Source organism: Hippoglossus hippoglossus, chromosome 7 (assembly GCF_009819705.1).
Source record: "Hippoglossus hippoglossus isolate fHipHip1 chromosome 7, fHipHip1.pri, whole genome shotgun sequence".
Classification (NCBI taxonomy): domain Eukaryota; kingdom Metazoa; phylum Chordata; class Actinopteri; order Pleuronectiformes; family Pleuronectidae; genus Hippoglossus; species Hippoglossus hippoglossus.
In genome coordinates, this window is record NC_047157.1 from 2,137,295 (window position 1) to 2,145,000 (window position 7,706).

At 40.2% G+C, this 7,706-nt stretch overlaps 1 long non-coding RNA gene across 1 annotated transcript; it reads left to right on the plus strand.

Annotated features, from left to right (window-relative positions):
* The first annotated feature begins 4,536 nt into the window (after positions 1 to 4,536).
* Positions 4,537 to 5,864, plus strand: LOC117765190. Its single transcript, XR_004614517.1, has 4 exons — positions 4,537 to 5,013; positions 5,189 to 5,262; positions 5,374 to 5,602; positions 5,698 to 5,864. It is a non-coding gene; the product is annotated as an uncharacterized LOC117765190 (long non-coding RNA).
* The last annotated feature ends 1,842 nt before the right edge of the window (positions 5,865 to 7,706 follow it).

The window sequence follows — 7,706 nt, forward strand, 5'->3', positions numbered from 1 at the left end:
TTGTACAACTGGTGTAGATGGAGCAGACTCACAGACATAGGGACAGAAAGATGGGACACAGGGGGAAGAGAAAATAAGAGTAGAAGAATTGGAGATTCCAACAGAGACCTTGAACTTGAAGGTTAAGCATTTTGACAAATAAGTTTATTCACTTTCTTTCTTTAGCTGTTTCAATTCAGGGGTTGCTTCATTTGAAGGCTGCATTTGAGGATCAATTGCTTCACAGCGGCGCAACTAGACTGTCTCAATTCAAAGGCTCCTCCAAATGTAGCCGACAAATATGTCCTTCTATCCCCGAGCAACAAAGGCTTCACCAGGTTGATCCTTCCCAGCCCAACAAATCCCATGATTCATTGCGCTTCTGTGACAAACTGTTTTTCAAAAAATGAATGGTGGGAGCAAGAGAGGCGAAAACATCAGAACAATTAATATTTTTAATGCAAGTATTCAACTGCAATGAGTTTCATGAGTTGAAAGTCAGACTATTTTGACAATGTGGATCCAAAATCTTCTTTAACAATCTCTCTTCTTAAGAAACAAACCCCTTTGAAAAGCTCACCGATGTAACCAACAACAGTCTTGCAGTCGACCACAACCAAACATTTCTTCCTCCACAAAACAGGCAGTTTCCTCCAAATCTGTTTCTTTCTTCAGAATAGACTTAGTTTCTTGCTCAATCTTTTCAAAGCCCTGACCCTTATAATAATGTGGTGCCAATTAGCTAAAAGATAAAGTATTTTGTTTACTGTGAAATATATACTAAAGTATAATGTACCATGATTCCCCACATTCCTCATTGTGATGCAAGAGAGACTGATATTCGGATACACCACCCCTTAAATGACATGTACTCTAAAATTAGGAGAATAAAGTAATATTACGACTTTGTTCACAATACCTCTGTTTTTTTAAATGTAATATGACCCTAATACTCGTAACTAAGAAATGAACAAATTACCAACATATGAAGAAATCACCAACATATTTAGTGTGGGATGATGTTTTCAACATGTTATGTAGGAAACAGATCTCAGCAATCTGTGAAGTTCTTGTCGGGTCACAGTAGGAGTTTTTTCTGAAGTTCTATAGCTTTGCCTCACCATAAGGTTTGAATTTGTTATGTTGCCGGTGAAAAAGTATGTGTGGTAAAGGCTGATCTGTATTATGATATATGTAGTACGATGTATTATATAGTAGACCACCACTGACTGACCACAGTGCTGCAAACACTCCTTGAGACATAGTCGAGCCATGGGATAAAAGAGCTGTGGTCATTGCTGTCACTGGGACTGTCTGCTTTGGTTGTTATGATTTTGGCTGCAACATATTATTTCATATACTGGGTGTAACACTAACTGTATGCAAGGTTTGTGTGTTTGTAGTTGAAATCGATTGCGGCAACGTAGGGTAGTTGTGAGTTGTTAGATGAGCATTAACCAGTGTAATCAAGGAAAATCCAACAACGCCAGCCTGGGATATTAACCCAGGGAATATTAATTACCTCAGACCAATACTAATAACCATAAGGCATTCAGGTTCAGTATACTAAAGGAGCAGGAGACGTGGTTCCATCCAAAAATAATACTTTTATTAACAATGACAATTTAAATCATGAAAAAAGGCTTCACACACCATTCACACGTAAAGGACAGGGGGAATGATCCAGGGCTGAAGCTTACTAGTGGAGAGGCGAGCTACTGAGGGCAGGGAGGTATCCCAGGGAGAGTCACCCCAATCACATGTGCACACACACGTCCTCACACGCACACACACATGCAAGAGAAAAAACAGACCTGGGGTCTCATTTATAACCGTTGCGTACGCCACTTCTCACGCAAACATTGGGATTTATAAAAACAAACTTGACGGGAAAATTTGCGTATTTCCTGGCAAACTCTGACCCATGCGTACAAACATTTTGGAGACGGGAAAGTGGCGGTGCAGACGTGAGGTGGTGAACTGAAGCCAGATTATTGATCCACTTCATCATTACCATTAAAATAAATTAAAGTTATTTGTGCTGGCGCAACATAAGCACCCTTTAATCTCAAAAGATATAAAACAACTTCAAGCAGATTACGCATGCACATGTACTACAATAAAATAGCATTACAGTGTTGCTGAATATTTAAAATTTATAGTTTTATGGTTTAGTAGGACTGTAGTTTACTATTTTTATTATTATATTTTTTGGTGTATAAAATCGCTGAAGTGAACAAGACTGTGCTCCCAGGCGCAGGGAGCACACGGAGCGCAGGGAGTGCACAGACGAACTTGGCAAGGTGTGATCAATTTGTCAGATTGTTGTAAACCTATAAATACTGCAGTCACCATCGTGCGTGATGATGGATGCACTGGCTCTATTGGAGGACTATGCTAACAGGCGAATTAGGAGGGAACGTGTGTTTAGGGACCACACAGATCTCTTGGCCCATGATGATGACTGGCTAATCAGCCGATTTAGATTTCCGAGAGCTGTGCTCTTGGATCTATGTGCTGAGCTGGGTCCAGCATTAGAGAGACCGACCCGACGTAACCATGCCATCCCGGTGCCAACGCAACTATTAACCCCTCTGGGGTTTCTGGCAACCGGCTCTTATCAGCGGGAATTAGCCGACAAGTATGTGTTTGATATGATAGAAAATATATAATATTTTCCTTTCCGCCAAAGCCCCTTTTGAGAATAAAATAACTATGTTAAATTCTATAGGTCGGGAATATCACAGTCATCCCTGAGTGTTGTGATGTCTGCAGTTTTGGATGGCATTATTAAATTAACTGCTCAATACATCAAGTTCCCTTACACTGTGGGAGAACAGGCAAACATTAATAGGCAATTTGCAACACTGTCTGGCTTCCCAAATGTAATCGCGCAATTGACTGCACTCATATTGCTATAAGTGTCAGGGTTTTGTACTTGTCAATGTTTAGTTTCCTCCGTTTCCAAAGTGTTTTCTGTTTATTAGTACATCCCTGTGTTTCATGTTTTCACACTCCGGGTTCTGTTTCCTGTTTTATTTTGTAGTCTGGGTTCTTGTGTCTCATATCTAGTTTTACTTCCTGTCTGTGATTGTCTGCACCAGTCCTCATATGTTACACCTGTGTCGAATTGCCCCTGCCTTCCCTGTTTGTCTGTATTTAAGCCTCGGTTCTTCCCTTTGTCCTTGTCGGATCGTTCTGTCATGGTGTGTGGGGCAGTAGGACCCAGACGCAGAGTTTAAACTTAAAAGGTGTAATTTTAATGCAAACGAGTCTTTAACGGACAAAACAACTGGGAGCACAAAGGGAGAAAACACAGGAAGCTTACACGGGGGATGCAGAGGCTCAGGAGACACGGGATACAGGGAGAGCAGGGCAGGAGATCCGGACAGGACAGGAGATCACAGACGACAGACCTGAGAACACAACCAACATACGACAATAGACATACGAGGACGATCCGACAAGGACAAAGGGAAGAACCGAGGCTTAAATACAGATGCTCTCTCGGCGTATTTTTAAAAGATGCTCGAGGCTTGGATAAATATTGTTCATGTTTAGTTTCTAAATGGTGGCGCACTTTACATGGTCCCAGGGTCTTGTTAGCTAGCATCTCAGAGCACACACACACACAGGCTTGGGGGTTGTCCTCTGGGCCTGCGACAGGTCCTCACTTGAGTCCTTTCTGCGAGTCCTGTTTTTAGTTTTGAATGATTCAGTTTGACTTCCTGAATCCCCTTTTCCTCTGCTCCATCTTGCTCGACCCAGCTCACAACAAAGTTCTCCCTCACCTATGATTCCCCCGCTAATGATGTGTTAATGTGACGGTCAGCAAAAACAATCACACCTGCTATATAGGTCAGATAAAATAACGTGGAATTTATATCTCATGTCTTTGTTTCATTACCTGTGATGAATACTTTTAAAAAAAAAATCAATCATACATTTTTTGTGGTAATCAACGCTTACTTACAAATCTGAAACTTTTTTATCTATTTATTTTCTGATGACCTCTCACGGCCCACCTGCAGTGGCTTCACGGCCCACACTTTGGGAATGACTGCTTTAGATTAACAAGGGATGTATTTGTCTACCATTACTGGACTATACAAGATCAATTTGGTCGAATTTGTAGTATGCAATACGACAATGATGTGTTTTTCATAACAAAATGTTTGTACGTTGTAAGAAAGTTTTAAGTAACAAATGATATGTTCTGTGTCTCAATTCTTTAATCAAGGAGAATCCAAGTGAAGCTACAGGAGTTGCAGCAACGTAAAAATCTGGGACAGAACAGTTTGTTTGGTTTGATGAGGACCAGGAAGGGCAACCTCTCCCAAAAAGGACAAGAACAGGAGAGAAACAGAAGCGGTGTTCAGCCACTTGTTAGTAGTTTTATTTTTTGTTCATTTCAAACCATACTTTATTTCTCCTCAAGCAAGATATAAAATGCATATTCATACTTCTGCAGATGCCTCGGGAAGCACAGACCCTTCATGTGCTCCATTTACTAGTGGACAAGAGACAGAGACTGGGACAATCCAAAACCTTTTTTTTTTCTTTTTTTTCATTTGTAATGAAGTGATACACTTTAGCTAGACTTACCCCTGCTTTACAACTGTTATCCCCCTAACCTCCACCCCTTCATTTTCCCGTGTCAAGACTCCCTCATCCAGGAAGTGCAAAACCTCTTGGGATGTTCTACTGCAGAACCTCTCTCTTCACATTGGAAGGATAGGCAAACATTCACCTTGGAAAAGTGTACTTTGTTAAGGCCTTTTATGGTTAATCAGATGTTATTATCTGAGAAGCCTAAAGAGGGACTTTGCCAGCACTGCAGACAAAAGGTTGCAGTAGTGAGGTATCAAGATTGTTTACCAAGACCACTTTACTGCTTAACCTGTGATTTTGCCATACACAGGTCTATGGTGCTCCATAATAGAGCATCCATGGCAGAGGGGTTCTTCAGGCCACTGCCGCCATCCACATACATCAAGGGAGATGAGAGAGGAAAATTCTCCTACCATGAAAGAGGTACTTCTAAGTTACAAAACACATAGGCCATTTTATATAATATAGTAAATTTGATTAAATCCAAAAATACGCTGGGTGAAATAAGTTATTATCGCACTGAAAGAATACCTCCACGGATTAAAGATGGATGTTACTGGAATTTACTATATAAAATAATTTTTCCCTTGCTTCCTAGAATGTTTTTTACCAATCATGCTTCCCTGCTGTGATTGTTCATCTGGGAAAACAACTGTTTTCTCCAGAAAGCAAGTCATTTTGATTGGAATGAATGGTAATGTTTTTTTTTATATCTTTCATACAGTAATGTAATTTTAAATTGCTTGTGTATCTAAGTAAAAACTTTTTGTCTTGGTTTTTCAGGGCGATACAATCTGTCCCTCCCACATGGTAGCTGCTCCTGTGGAAAGACTTGTTCAGTGGACATTGCTGATCTAGTTGAAGTCGGTACTGGCCAGCCACAGTCAATTTTGAAATGCTGTATGCAGTGGATTTGTTCTCTACATTTGAGGATCTCAAGATTGCGGCTCCGGGAATGTCACGGCAAGCTTTTGTTGGCATGCTTAAAAATCTGACAAAAGTCTTTGGTCGTGTGAGAATAAGTTGGTGGTAATTTCCCACTGCTTGCAATGAGTTTTCCATATTTATTATTGTATAATGTTGGATTTTTATGTCTTTTGCAATCAGAGTGGAAAGATATGTGGGGATACCATGCAGGAGGCATTTCTGGAATGGAAATATGCCAAATTTGAGGTTGAGAGGCTGTCTCAGGTGCAGCATTTTCAGTGCCCTGCATGCACACCCTCTATGTTGGCTGTTGCGGTGGATGGGAACCGTAAACTATACCGCTTTAAGAGCCAGATTCTGAGGTGTCTTCCTTTGTTGACTACATCCATGGGGTGACAAAACACGTAAGTTAATATACATTGTTCCTTATTTTACGACAAACGTAATGAATTCTGTAAACATTTTCTAACTTTGTTTTTGTTTTGACAGACTATGCAAAGGATTACAGAAGCCACAAAGGACCTTGAGAACATCAACCCTGAGTTGTCTCTACAGGAAGATACAGTCCAGCAATGGGTGTCAGATGTTGAGCAGTGGACGACAGGTACTGTGGAAAAATAAATGATTTTATTCTTGCACAATATCCTTTGACTGCTTACAAAGGTCTACTCAAAACGTTTGACTGTAAACTGATATTGCCATGAATTAATTTTGTTCTCTTCACAAGGACCAACCAGCCAAAAGGACATGCAGAAGACCATTGAAGGACTGTATCTGAGCATTAAGCAGCGGAAATTTCAGCTTTATCGTTAGTCTGGTGAGACAACAATATGCCACCATTAATACAGATTTCTTCATGTAACATGCAGTGACAAAATATATTAATTACTATTTATAGATGGAAAAAATAGCTAACCCATGATTTAAAAATAAACTACACATACTACACTGCGGTTGCATGCCTCCGCTTACCAGTGCAGTTTCTGTGTACATATTTCCAAATCCTTTTTTTCATATAAAGATCACTAACCTTTTGACAACTGAAACACAATAACATGAGGTCATTATGACCTTGGCCTGTGACCTCCAGGCACCAAAATGGAATCAGTTCCTCCTTGAATCCAAGTTAAAATTTGTACAAAATTTGAGGAAATTCTGCAATGACATTCTTGAGATTGCATTCACAGGAATAGGACTGACTGACACAACGGCATAACACTTTTTGTGTATTAGACTTGATGTTATTGATGTTACATCGGCCATCTAAATATTTTGTTGTTTCTCATTCTAGATGGCAACTCAGGAAAAAGATTGCTGTCGAAAAGAAAGCCTTGGAGGATGCCAATACTGAACACAATGCTGCTGTGGAGGAAGCTGACAAACTTCCTCCTCCCAACGAGCTCTTGGCTAATGACAACTATTCCTGGCAATGGGAGTGTAAGTACTTTATTGAAAGCCATAGAATACCAAATTGCTGACTCAACCCTTGCTATAAATGTAATATAATTGATAACACTTTTGATATGATGATTTCCAGTTCATGGTGATATTATTTTTGCTCCCCTATTTTTGTACTTTTAAAACTTTTTTGTATTACCATTGTTGATCATAATTTCCAGCAACTGCCTTACTGTATTTTTTGTGCATAATAAATGATATTTAACATAACATATTGGGGGATTTCCTTGCACTTTTAGCAGATAAGATGCTCAGAGTTGATGCAGCGGAAGCCTTGCTATAAGCACTCAGGAAAATAACACACAAAAGGATTGAATGGATTTCAAGTATAATGGGCACATTACATTCTGTAGAGAGTACCTCAGTTACTGAAGTCAGAAAATAGCTCTTATCTGAGGTTTCAGTCATTTATAGTCACAGCAGTTCACCATGAAGAGACTACAGCCAGACTCATTCATCAGATACACCCTTCTCTCCTAGCAGTACCCAAGGTCAGGATATAGATAAAGGGGCAACCAGCAGTACATTGTAGTGTCTACGCTCGTGGACTTTCACATCTAATTCAGATGCCCATACAGAGAGGCACCAACTCCAAATCTTTTCTGTATTACATCAGTGGCTAGACGTAAAGGTATGCATTCTTACTTGGATGCGCTGTTGGGATGGGTGACGCAAGATGAGGGAGATATACCTGGATGCTGTGGGAGACATCTTCAGACTTGGGGCTGACA